The sequence below is a fragment of the Callospermophilus lateralis genome, chromosome 17, assembly GCF_048772815.1.
Source record: "Callospermophilus lateralis isolate mCalLat2 chromosome 17, mCalLat2.hap1, whole genome shotgun sequence".
In the NCBI taxonomy this organism is placed as follows: domain Eukaryota; kingdom Metazoa; phylum Chordata; class Mammalia; order Rodentia; family Sciuridae; genus Callospermophilus; species Callospermophilus lateralis.
Genome location: NC_135321.1, coordinates 48,328,036 through 48,341,103, shown reverse-complemented (window position 1 = coordinate 48,341,103; position 13,068 = coordinate 48,328,036). Strand labels below are relative to the sequence as shown.

Genomic DNA, 13,068 nt, shown 5'->3' with positions numbered 1-13,068 from the left:
ACCTAAGCTAATCAAAAGGGATAAAGAAGGACACTATATACTGTTAAAAGGAACCATCCACCAACAAGACATAACAATTATCAATTTGTATGCACCAAACAATGGAGCCGCAATGTTCATAAAACAAACTCTCCTCAAGTTCAAGAGTCAAATAGACCACAACACAATAATTATGGGGGACTTCAACACACCGCTCTCACCATTAGACAGATCCTCTAGACAAAAACTGAATAAAGAAACTATAGAACTCAACAGCACAATCAATAACCTAGACTTAACCGACATATATAGAATATATCAACCATCATCAAGTGGATATACGTTCTTCTCAGCAGCACATGGATCCTACTCAAAGATAGACCATATATTATGCCATAGGGCAACTCTTAGTAAATATAAAGGCATGGAGATAATACCATGAACCATATCAGATCATAATGGAATGAAAGTGGAAATCAATGATAAAAGAAGGAAGGAAAAATCCTACATCACATGGAAAATGAACAATATGTTACTGAACGATCAATGGGTTACAGAAGACATAAAGGAGGAGATAAAAAAATTCTTAGAGACAAATGATAATACAGACACAACATACCAGAATCTATGGGACACAATGAAAGAAGTTTTAAGAGGGAAATTCATTTCTTGGAGTTCTTTCCTCAAAAAAAAAAGAAAAACCAACAAATAAATTAACTCACACTACACCTCAAAAACCTAGAAAAGGAAAAGCAAAACAACAGCAAATGTAGTAGAAGACAAGAAATAATTAAAATTAGAGCAGAAATCAACGAAATTGAAACAAAAAAAAACATTAAAAAAATTGATAAAACTAAAAGTTGGTTCTTTGAAAAAATAAACAAGATAGACAGGCCCTTAGCCATGCTAACGAAGAGAAGAAGAGAGAGAACTCAAATTACTAACATACGGGATGAAAAAGGCAATATCACAACAGACACTACAGAAATACAGAAGATAATTAGAAAATATTTTGAAACCCTATATTCCAATAAAATAGAAGATAGCGAAGATATCGATAAATTTCTTAAGTCATATGATCTGCCCAGATTGAGTCAGGAAGACACTCACAAATTAAACAGACCAATATCACAGGAAGAAATAGAAGAAGCCATCAAAAGACTACCAACCAAGAAAAGCCCTGGACCGGATGGGTATACAGCGGAGTTTAACAAAACCTTCAAAGAAGAATTAATACCAATACTTTTCAAGCTATTTCAAGAAATGGAAAAAGAAGGAGCTCTTCCAAATTCATTCTACGAGGTCAACATCACCCTGATCCCAAAACCAGACAAAGACACTTCAAAGAAAGAAAACTACAGACCAATATCTCTAATGAACTTCGATGCAAAAATTCTCAATAAAATTCTGGCAAATCGAATACAAAAGCATATCAAAAAACTTGTGCACCATGATCAAGTAGGATTCATCCCTGGGATGCAGGGCTGGTTCAATATACGGAAATCAATAAATGCTATTCACCACATCAATAGACTTAAAGACAAGAACCATATGATCATATCGATAGATGCAGAAAAAGCATTTGACAAAGTACAGCATCCCTTTATGTTCAAAACACTAGAAAAACTAGGGATAACAGGAACTTACCTCAACATTGTAAAAGCAATCTATGCTAAACCTCAGGCTAGCATCATCCTAAACGGAGAAAAACTGAAGGCATTCCCTCTAAAATCTGGAACAAGACAGGGATGCCCTCTATCACCACTTCTATTCAATTTAGTTATTGAAGTACTAGCCAGAGCAATTAGACAGACAAAAGAAATTAAAGGCATAAAAATAGGAAAAGAAGAACTTAAATTATCACTATTTGCGGATGACATGATAATATATTTAACAGACCCAAAAGGGTCTACAAAGAAACTGCTAGAGTTAATAAACGAATTCAGCAAAGTGGCAGGATATAAAATCAACACGCATAAATCAAAGGCATTCCTGTGTATCAGCAACAAAACTTCTGAAATGGAAATGAGGAAAACCACCCCATTCACAATATCCTCAAAGAGAATAAGATACTTGGGAATCAACCTAACAAAAGAGGTGAAAGATTTATACAATGAAAGCTACAGAACCCTAAAGAGAGAAATAGAAGAAGATCTCAGAAGATGGAAAAATATACCCTGTTCATGGATAGGCAGAACTAACATCATCAAAATGGCGATAAAGTTCTCTACAGGTTTAATGCGATGCCAATCAAAATCCCAACGGCATTTCTTGTAGAAATAGATAAAGCAATCATGAAATTCATATGGAAAAACAAAAGACCCAGAATAGCAAAAGCAATTCTAAGCAGGAAGTGTGAATCTGGAGGTATAGCAATACCAGAGTTAAAACTGTACTACAAAGCAATAGTAACAAAAACAGTGTGGTACTGGTACCAAAACAGGCAGGTGGACCAATGGTACAGAATAGAGGACACAAAGACTAATCCACAAAGTTACAACTATCTTATATTTGATAAAGGGGCTAAAAACATGCAATGGAGGAAAGATAGCATCTTCAACAAATGGTGCTGAGAAAATTGGAAATCCATATGCAACAAAATGAAACTGAATCCCTTTCTCTCGCCATGCACAAAAGTTAACTCCAAATGGATCAAGGAGCTAGATATCAAATCAGAGACACTGCGTCTGATAGAAGAAAAAGTTGGCTACGATCTACATACTGTGGGATCGGGCTCCAAATTCCTTAATAGGACGCCCATAGCCCAAGAGTTAATTACAAGAATAAACAAATGGGACTTACTTAAACTAAAAAGTTTTTTCTCAGCAAAAGAAACAATAAGAGAGGTAAATAGGGAGCCTACATCCTGGGAACAAATCTTTACTCCTCACACTTCAGATAGAGCCCTAATAACCAGAATATACAAAGAACTCAAAAAATTAAACAATAAGATAACAAATAACCCAATCAACAAATGGGCCAAGGACCTGAACAAACACTTCTCAGAGGAGGACATACAATCAATCAATAAGTACATGAAAAAATGCTCACCATCTCTAGCAGTCAGAGAAATGCAAATCAAAACCACCCTAAGATACCATCTCACTCCAGTAAGATTAGCAGCCATTATGAAGTCAAACAACAATAAGTGTTGGCGAGGATGTGGGGAAAAGGGTACACTTGTACACTGCTGGTGGGACTGCAAATTGGTGAGGCCAATTTGGAAAGCAGTATGGAGATTCCTGGGAAAGATGGGAATGAATCCACCATTTGACCCAGCTATCTCCCTTCTCGGACTATTCCCTGAGGATCTTAAAAGAGCATACTATAGGGATACTGCCACATCAATGATTATAGCGGCACAATTCACAATAGCTAGACTGTGGAACCAACCTAGATGCCCTTCAATAGATGAATGGACAAAAAAATGTGGCATTTATACACAATGGAATATTATGCAGCACTAAAAAATGACAAAATCATAGAATTTGCAGGGAAATGGATGGCATTAGAGCAGATTATGCTAAGCGAAGCTAACCAATCCTTAAAAAACAAATGCCAAATGTCTTCTTTGATATAAAGAGAGCAACTAAGAACAGAACAGGAAGGATGAGCCTGAGGAAAAGACTAACATTAAACAAAGACGAGAGGTGGGAGAGAAAGGGAGAGAGAAGGGAAAGCATATGGAAAAAGTAGGAGACCTTCAATGTTACACAATATTATAAGAGGTTGTGAGGGGAAAGGAGGAGGGAAAAAAGGGAGAGAATTAAACAACAGCAGAGGAGGTAGAGAGGGAAGATGGGAAGGGAGGGGAGGGGAGGGGGGATAATAGGGGATAGGAATGGTAGAAGAACACAACAGTCACTAATATGCCATTATGTAAAAAGGTGAGTGTGTAACCGATGTGATTCTGCAATCTGTATTTGGGGAAAAAATGGGAATTCATAAATCGAGTCAAATGTATGAAAGATGATATATCATGAGCTCTGTAATGTTTTGAACAATCAATAAAAAAAAGAAATAAAACATTGAAACTTTTTACTCTAATAAAATAGAAGATAGTGAAGGCATCGATAAATTCCTTAAGTCATATGATCTGCCCAGATTGAGTCAGGAGGATACACACAACTTAAACAGACCAATATCAAGTGAGGAAATAGAAGAAGCCATCAAAAGACTGCCAACCAAGAAAAGCCCAGGACCGGATGGACATACAGACGAGTTCTACAAGACCTTTAAAGAAGAACTAATACCAATACTCTTCAATCTATTTCAGGAAATAGAAAAAGAGGGAGTACTTCCAAATTTATTCTACGAGGCCAACAAGACCCTGATTCCAAAACCAGACAAAGACACTTCAAAGAAAGAAAACTTCAGACCAATATCTCTAATGAATATAGATGCAAAAATCCTCAATAAAATTCTGGCAAATTAGATACAAAAACATATCAAAAAGATCGTGCACCATGACCAAGTGGGATTCATCCCCGGTATGCAAGGCTGGTTCAATATACAGAAATCAATAAATGTAATTCACCACATCAATAGACTTAAAGAGCTATAGCAATGAGGAAAGGGGGATTAGGGCAGAGAGAAGCACCATATGATCATCTTGATAGATGCAGAAAAAGCATTCGACAAAGTACAGCATCCCTTTATGTTCAAAACACTAGAAAAACTAGGGATAACAGGAACATACCTCAACATTGTAAAAGCTATCTATGCTAAGCCTCAGGCCAGCATCATTCTAAATGGAGAAAAATTGAAGGCATTCTCTCTAAAATCTAGAACAAGATTGAACAAGATAGAACAAGATGCCCTCTCTCACCACTTCTATTCAACATAGTTCTTGAAACACTGGCCAGAGCAATTAGACAGACGAAAGAAATTAAAGACATTAAGATAGGAAAAGAAGAACTTAAATTAACACTATTTGTGGATGACATGATCCTATACCTAGCAGACCCAAAAGGTTCTACCAAGAAACTTCTAGAACTAGTAAATGAATTCAGCAAAGTGGCAGGATATAAAATCAACACCCATAAATCAAAGGCATTCCTGTATATCAGTGACAAATTCTCTGAAATGGAAATAAGGACAACTACCCCATTCACAATATCCTCAAACAACCTAACAAAAGAGGTGAAAGATCTATACAATGAAAACTACAGAACCCTAAAGAGAGAAATAGAAGAAGACCTTAGAAGATGGAAGGATATACCTCATGGATAGGCAGAATTAATATTATTAAAATGACCACTTTACCAAAAGCACTTTACAGATTCAATGCAATTCCGATCAAAATCCCAATGGCATTCCTTGCAGAAATAGAAAAAGCAATTATGAAATTCATCTGGAAAAATAAGAGACCAGAATAGCTAAAATAATTCTAAGCAGAAAGAGTGAAACGGGTGGTATGGCGATACCAGACCTTAAACTATACTACAGAGAAATAGTAACAAAAACAGCATGGTACAGGTACCAAAACAGGCTGGTAGACCAATGGTACAGAATAGAGGAAGAGACCAACCCACAAAATTACAACTACCTTATATTAGACAAAGGTGCTAAAAGCATGTAATGGAGAAAGGATAGCATCTGCAACAAATGGTGCTGGGAGAACTGGAAATCCATATGCAACAAAATGAAACTGAATCCCTTTCTCTCACCATGCACAAAAGTTAACTCAAAATGGATCAAGGAGCTTGATATCAAAACAGAGACTCTGCGACTGATAGAAGAAAAAGTTGGCCCTAATCTCCATCATGTGGGGACAGGCCCCAAATTCCTTAATAGGACACCTATAGCTCAAGAGTTAAAACCAAGAGTCAACAAATGGGACAAATTCAAACTAAAAAGTTTTTTCTCAGCAAGAGAAATAATATCTGAGGTAAATAGGGAGCCTATATCCTGGGAACAAATTTTTACCCCTTCACACATCAGATAGAGCTCTAATCTCTAGAGTACACAAAGAACTCACAAAGTTAAACAACAAAAAAATAAATAATCCAATCAACAAATGGGCCAAGGACCTGAACAGATACTTCTCAGAAGAGGCTATACAATCAATCAACAAATACATGAAAAAATGCTTACCATCTCTAGCAGTCAGAGAAATGCAAATTAAAACCACTCTAAGGTACCATCTCACTCCAGTAAGAATGGCAGCCATTATGAAGTCAAACAACAAGTGTTGGCGAGGATGCGGGAAAAAGGGTACACTCAAACATTGCTGGTGGGACTGCAAATTGGTGCAGCCAATTTGGAAAGCAGTATGGAGATTCCTTGGAAAGCTGGGAATGGAACCACCATTTGACCCAGCTATTCCCCTTCTTGGACTATACTCAAAAGACCTAAAAAGAGCATACTACAGGGACACAGCCACATCAATGTTTATAGCAGCACAATTCACAATAGCTAGACTGTGGAACCAACCTAGATGCCCTTCAATAGATGAATGGATTAAAAAAATGTGGCATTTATACACAATGAAATATTACTTAGCACTAAAAAATAACAAGATCATGGCATTTGCAGGGAAATGGATGGCATTAGAGCAGATTATGCTAAGTGAAGTTAGACAATCCCTAAAAAACAAATGCCGAATGTCTTCACTGATATAAGGGGGGTGACTCAAAATGGGATAGGGAGGAAGAGCATGAGAAGAAGATTACTACTAAATAGGGAAGAGAGGTGGGAAGGAAAAGGAAGGAGAAGGGGAATTGCACGGATGATGGAAGGAGACCCTCATCATTATACAGAATACATGTATGATGTTGTGAGGAGAAAAAAAAAAGAAGTATGTCACATTAGATTGGGTAGAGAGAAGTGATGGGAGGGGAGGGGAGGGGAAGGGGGAATAGGAAGGGCAGCAGAATAAAATAGACATTATTATTGCTGTATGTATATAGGTGACTGCATGACCAGTGTGATTCTGCAACTTATACAATCAGAAAAATGAGAAATTATACCCCATTTGATTCAAATGTATGAAATGTCAAGATCATTGTACTGCCATGTGTAACTAATAAAAAAAGAAAGAAAACAAAAGGCAGAGGAAAATATGTTTAAAGCAAGGGCTTGATGGGTGGAAGAGAACTGATGGGTCTGATCCTAACAAGGGAAAAAGCCCTCAAATGCTTTATTTATACTGAAACACACCAAAGAAATTTATTGTGAGGAAAGATTCTTCAAGGTAAAGAAGAAGTGAGAGACTGTGGGGACACTGGCCCAAGGGGGGACTTATCCCTTGCACAGTAATTCTTCCTCCTCCAGGCCTTGGGCCCCACCACAAAGCTACTTGGGGCACTGGTACCGGCACTGGTACCGGCACTGGTACCTCTCTCTACCTCCAGGGAGTTGTGTTTGAACCTAGGGCTGTCTGAGCCAATAAAGTCTGTGGTATCCTCTCTGTGAGCAGGATATTCGCCAGGGCAACAGAGCAGTCTCACATTGGTAAGTAATACTGAGGGGCTCACCTCCGCTTCTAGATGGCCAGACATGCCCACAGTTCATTCATGGCTTCCAACACTCTCCTGCCTGGATCTTACAAGAAACTGGCCCAGAAAAGGTAAACAATTTTCCCAGAGTCCCTGGCCAGTGAGCAGCAGATGCCTGCACCACAGCTTCCATACCCTCATCCACAAAGTGCCTCCAGAGTGAGAACCACATGGTGACCTGCGGCTTGTTCTCCCCCACTGTGGATGGCTGCCCCTGTAGGCAGCTACTGAGGTCACTGTTCAGACAGCAGGTCAAATGGATCTACTTGGTCTACTTGTCATTCGCAGCGAGACAGAGCCACACTGTGAGGCAGGGGTTCTGGGTGGCTGTTCACCTGCTAGTTCCTTCTGGTGAGACAGTCAGGGACTAGAAGGGTAGACAAAATGACAGGATTTTGACATGATCCCCACCAGTGATTGTGTGCCCACCCCCCCCACACACACACACATTCAGATTCTTTCCTGCAGAGTCACGGGACAGGATAAGCTTCTGGTCTACCCAGCGCACACTGGTTTTACCTACCCTGCAGACAGTGCATCCTATCCAATTGCTCTGCTTACCTGCTTTACCTCCCTCACTGTCAAGGCAGAAGCCCAGTTCACCAGCTTGTCCCCTTCTCCGTTGGCTGGGAAATTTCTGAACCCTGAAGATTCACAGGGCAGTAAGGTGATGGTTGATGTCCTTGACACCTGATGGAGTTGAACTCTCAACCAGGCAAGCACCCGGGTCCTCTCTTCCTTAGAATACACTCATCTTCTCTTTCTCCTCTCTGGTTCTGGCCCTCCTGGGACTCTCTCTGCTCTGGAAGGTTAGAAGGAGACTGAAACTTGGCTCTAGTTTCTGGGGAGTTGAAAGTAGCTCCTGAGGCTCAGGCTCTGGAAAACCAGTTCTGGTTCTGCATGTTGAAACTCCCACAGCCCACCAGCAGGGGCTCAGCTTCTGGAGAACTGAAAGAAACTTCTAGAGTTGGGTCACCAAAACCTGCTCCATGCTTAAGGACACTCAGCTCTTTAGCAGCTATCCAGTGATGCCTGACACTGGTTCTGGCTTCTGGGGAAATGAGAGAAACTTCCAGAGCCCACTGGCAGCAATTTCCAGTAGCTCTACTGCTGTGATTCCAGCTTCTAGGAAATTGAGAGAATTCCTGTAGCTGAGCCACTGCAGCAGGAATACTTGGTGGGAGCCCACCTGCTGTAACCTGTCTTTTCAGGCTTTTCCTTGCTCTGGATGGTGGCCACACCATCCAGGCTCTTTGCTCCTATAGATGCTTCCATTTTTATTTTATAACCTTTCTTTCTGGCTCTGCATATATAGGTTGATATTTTGTTTGGCATACTTGATTCAGCATTTCTTGTAAACCATTTTTGAGTTAATCTTATGCTATAATCGCAGGGTTATTTATAGAGGCTATTAGCAGTTCTCTACCTGATTTTTTTTTTCTTACTCTCTCTCTGTACTACCTTTACTAAAATAATTTGTTGTTCAGGGTCATTTGAGAGATCTATTACCTCAAACAATCCTAGCTAGAATATGATATTTACAAGTTAACACAGATTCATTTGAAACAAGAAAAAAAATTTTTAAAGAAGCCCCTAAAATATAAGCCACTGTAAAACCACTGTTTTAATGTCCAGAGGGGGAACGTGATTGATTTCTTTCAAAGCTGACACCCTGAACACATCCCTCTGGGCCCAGCACCTGCTGTTACAGGCTGTTGTTGCCTTACTGACATGTCCATAACCAGAGCCCACAGAGTGTTACCACTCTATATGAACACTTGTTGCAGGAATTGACATTCCTCCCCAGGACTGCTCATTGTGGGACACCAAATTTACAGAGTTTTTAGATATAGGAAACACTGACAGCATTCCCAAGAGCCCCTTCTAGGGTATATACTGTATAATTGGAAAAACTACAAACTACATGATCTAAAGAAAAAAAATTTTTTCTAGCAACACTGTTTGGCTTCTATATGGCTTGATGGTCAAGTGGGATTAACTCCATGTTTCAACACCATTTACAACAAGATCTTTACTGCAAAAGACAAAGAAAATGGACAGAAGTCCCTTATGTATAGGCTTTTATGGCCATCAGTCAAGATATTAAAAAAGATTACAAATATATGCAAGTCATACTCCTCTGGCCACACTGGCAATGGAAATATACTAATTATCCCCATTTGGGAAGAACTGGGCCCCTCTTGTTCTCACTGGAAAATAATTCCTCCATGAAGTGACAGGGTCCAAATGCCCCTAGGGTCCAAGAACCCAGATTAGTGTCACATCAGAGGAGACTTGAGTCATGTATGGCATGGCAGGTGATTGACATGCCTACTTTGAAGTATTTCTTATGAACAATTTTAAAATAGTCCTCAACTTGCAATGAGGCAGATCACCTACAGGCTTTTGATGACTTTCTCTCTTCTGAATCTCTGCTTGTAGTAAAGATAAAGGTGTTTTCAGAATTCTTAGCACACATTTTTGCCTGGGTAGCTGGCCAGCCAAGGCTGTATTTATCTCCGTTGGATGTTTGAGGAATGCAATGTCTATTGTTTTCTGTATTTCAGGTATGATGACTCTTAGTGTTTTCTCTCACAAAGAAGCAATTGAAAATGACTGACATCTTGATTTTTATGGGTAATCCACAACCAACTCTTAAAATACAGCAAATGTAAGATAAATATTCACAAAAATACTTACAATTTAAATCTGAAAACTATATAATAGAGGAAAACAGCTGAGTCATTTGTAAGCTATTTTTTTAAATTTCCTTGAATATATTCAACCAGAACGCTAAGGCATTTTCTACATAAAATATTATGCTTTTCCCAGTTTCTAAGAAATCTAGTAAGTAACTTGACAGGGAAGAGCCAGGATCAAAATGGAGGGGAACACCTGGCGCCTGATGAACACAAGTCACAGGTCCCTGTGGGTGGTGAGGCTGAGTCTCCCAGGAAGACCAACACCCCTCCCAGCTCAGTTTTTTCTTGCCTGAGCCCACCTGGTGGTTTCAGTCTGCTTTTTAGAAGAACTCCAACGGGTGCAGCCCACGTGGTGGGCGGAGCCAGTGGACAGCATCAGGAACTGGTCACAGTCAGAGTGTCGCCACGCCCCCTTGTCTCCTTGCACCGGACTGGCCTGGATATTTATGTTTGATTCTGAGTGATGCGTCCTCTGGCAGTGTCCCAGTGCCCAGGCTGCAGCAGGCTGTCACTCCAGGAAGAGCTGGTGCGGGCTTTCTCCATACCAGCCCTTGGTTTCGGGATTCCAATAGGTGTTCTCAGGCCACACCTTCTGGGAAGAGGTCCTGGGCTTAGCCAAGCACAATCCGAAGTGATCTTCCACAGCCTTGAAGAGGTTCTGGAATGCCACAGCTGCCTGGATGAGGAAGCGCTCCAGGAGACGTTGCTTGTTGGGCTGCAGGCAGCAGGACACACAGTACTCACAGGTGCTGCAGCAGCCACTGGCCAGGCATCATTGCAGCAGTTCCGCTTTGTGCTGGGGACACTGACATCACAGCAGCCGTTCATCAGCAGATCCTTCCTTTCACAGATGTACCCCAGCTCATCCGTGATGAGGTGCTTCCCTTGAATGGAGTTCAAGCCCCGATTGCTTGTGCGGCTGCTATTGCCCCAGTTGAAATGCACTTTCCAGGAAATGGGTTAGTCATGGTCCTGAGCCGGGAGGAGAGTCTGATCTCTCACTGCCCTCTCCTCCTGCTTCCAGGCGCTGCTGAGGAAGTAGACCAGGGTGAGCACCCCCCTCTTCCGCAGGGGCTGAGCCACACCATGGCTGCCAGGTTCACCATCCTGGCGTGGACAGTGGAGGTTGCAGTCATGAAGCAGAGCAAAGCAGGCCTGGGGACCCTGTGACATGGCTGATAAGTGCAGGGCACCCTGACCACTTACTGCAACCTTAACCCCAGGTCTGGCCCAGCCCCTGTGTTAAAATATTGAAACATCAATTGCTAATTATGAATTCTTGGCTTCTTAAGGTTTATTAAAGGTCTTTTAAATGTGTCTTCATATATTGTATGTAAAAGGCAGTAAAAAAAATTATTTGTATGTGAAAAAGGTAGAGCTGGCCTTCATCCTGGGTCTTCATTCAAATATAAGATTACTAAGAATTAAAATCTAATGCACATGTAACTCAAGACCCTAAAAAGTACATCCTGAGGTGCCTTGACTGAGTTTTGCCAGGTAGGGTGCCTATAGCTCTATCTCTGTCACCTCATGTCATTTTATGACAGTCCCAGCCAATGAGGAAAATGAGTGTCTCTATTTTGCAGAAAAGGAAACAGTCACCAATGACTATGCAGCCAGAGACAGAGCCCACCTGCAGTGGCCCCCTCAGGTCTAGATTAGAGAGGGTGTAGAGCTACAAAACAGTGCCCAGGCTCCATTTCTTTTTCCACCATATGCTGACCAGGTCCATCCCAAGAACCCCAGACATGTGCAGTGTACTGGGACCACTTACCACGATGCCCTTGATTTTACCCTCAGAATGGCCAGGCCCTTTACCCTTGACTCCGAAAGCAAAAGCACACACCTGCCCCTTTACACCCTCCTGAGAAAGGTTCAGAGTGAGCCAGCCATGCCACAGCAGCCAGCAGAAGGAGCGGTTCCTGGCAGTGTCCTTCAGGGAAAGCCGCAGACTCAATCGAATGTTTTATCCAAAGCTGATAAAGGAGGCCAAGAAGTTCCAGCACCTTCTCTATCAGCTTGGAAGACAAGAATGAAAGAAGACCCTTTTGAGATACCTTAATTACAGTCCTGCAGATGCAATGAAATGGGCTAAATGAGATTCTGATATCTCATTCAAATCTGTGGGCCATCCCAGCCCTCTTTAGTGAAGCTGCCAACCACTAGCTCTCACAAAGCGAGCTGCACAGAAATGCCCTGAACCAAATATGTGGGACCTTGTACAAGTCTCTTGTCTGCACATTTCTCTCCCTTCTGCTGTAAGGTGGGGGCCCAAACTGAGCATGTAAAAGCCACATGCACTGGTATGATGGGCTTGCACTGTAGGCCGGGCCTCTTCCCCATCAGCAAGCTCTTGGCCGTCACTTGACAAGATCCTACATCTTGCTGGCTATTTCTTTATCTTCTCCACACATAGAGAAAGGACAGAGGCTGAGATGAACCTTCACAGGTCCTTCATAGTTCCAGGATCTAAAACTGAGCTGGATCTGTTAGGGCTGCCAGCTGGCCTGTTCCCCACTGAAACCTTCCTAACTCTCAACTTCAAGGTCCCAGCAACACCCTCCTGCCACTCATGAAGATTTAATAACACCTGCGGAGTACCCAGGATATGTGAGGCACAGGGATGTAATGTGCACCAACTGTTACTCCCCTCATGGGACTTATGGCCAGGTGAGCAACACAATTATCTGGAGCTCAGAAGCCTGAGCTCCATACAATGCCTCTCCTCTGAGGTCTTCCCACCCTTGTCACCTTGAGTGGACTCTGCTGCCACACAATACAATGTTCTACAATAACATGTTTTGTACCTTGATTCTTCACCATTCTCCATCCCAGCACACACAGGGAACTTCATCACATCTACCCAGAGCCCAAATGTGCTGGGAGCT

The 13,068-nt window shown here is 41.5% G+C and overlaps 1 pseudogene; it reads right to left on the bottom strand.

The window, feature by feature from the left end:
* Positions 1 to 10,688: 10,688 nt before the first annotated feature.
* LOC143382646 (SREBP regulating gene protein pseudogene) lies at positions 10,689 to 11,286 on the bottom strand (annotated as a pseudogene).
* Positions 11,287 to 13,068: the final 1,782 nt, after the last annotated feature.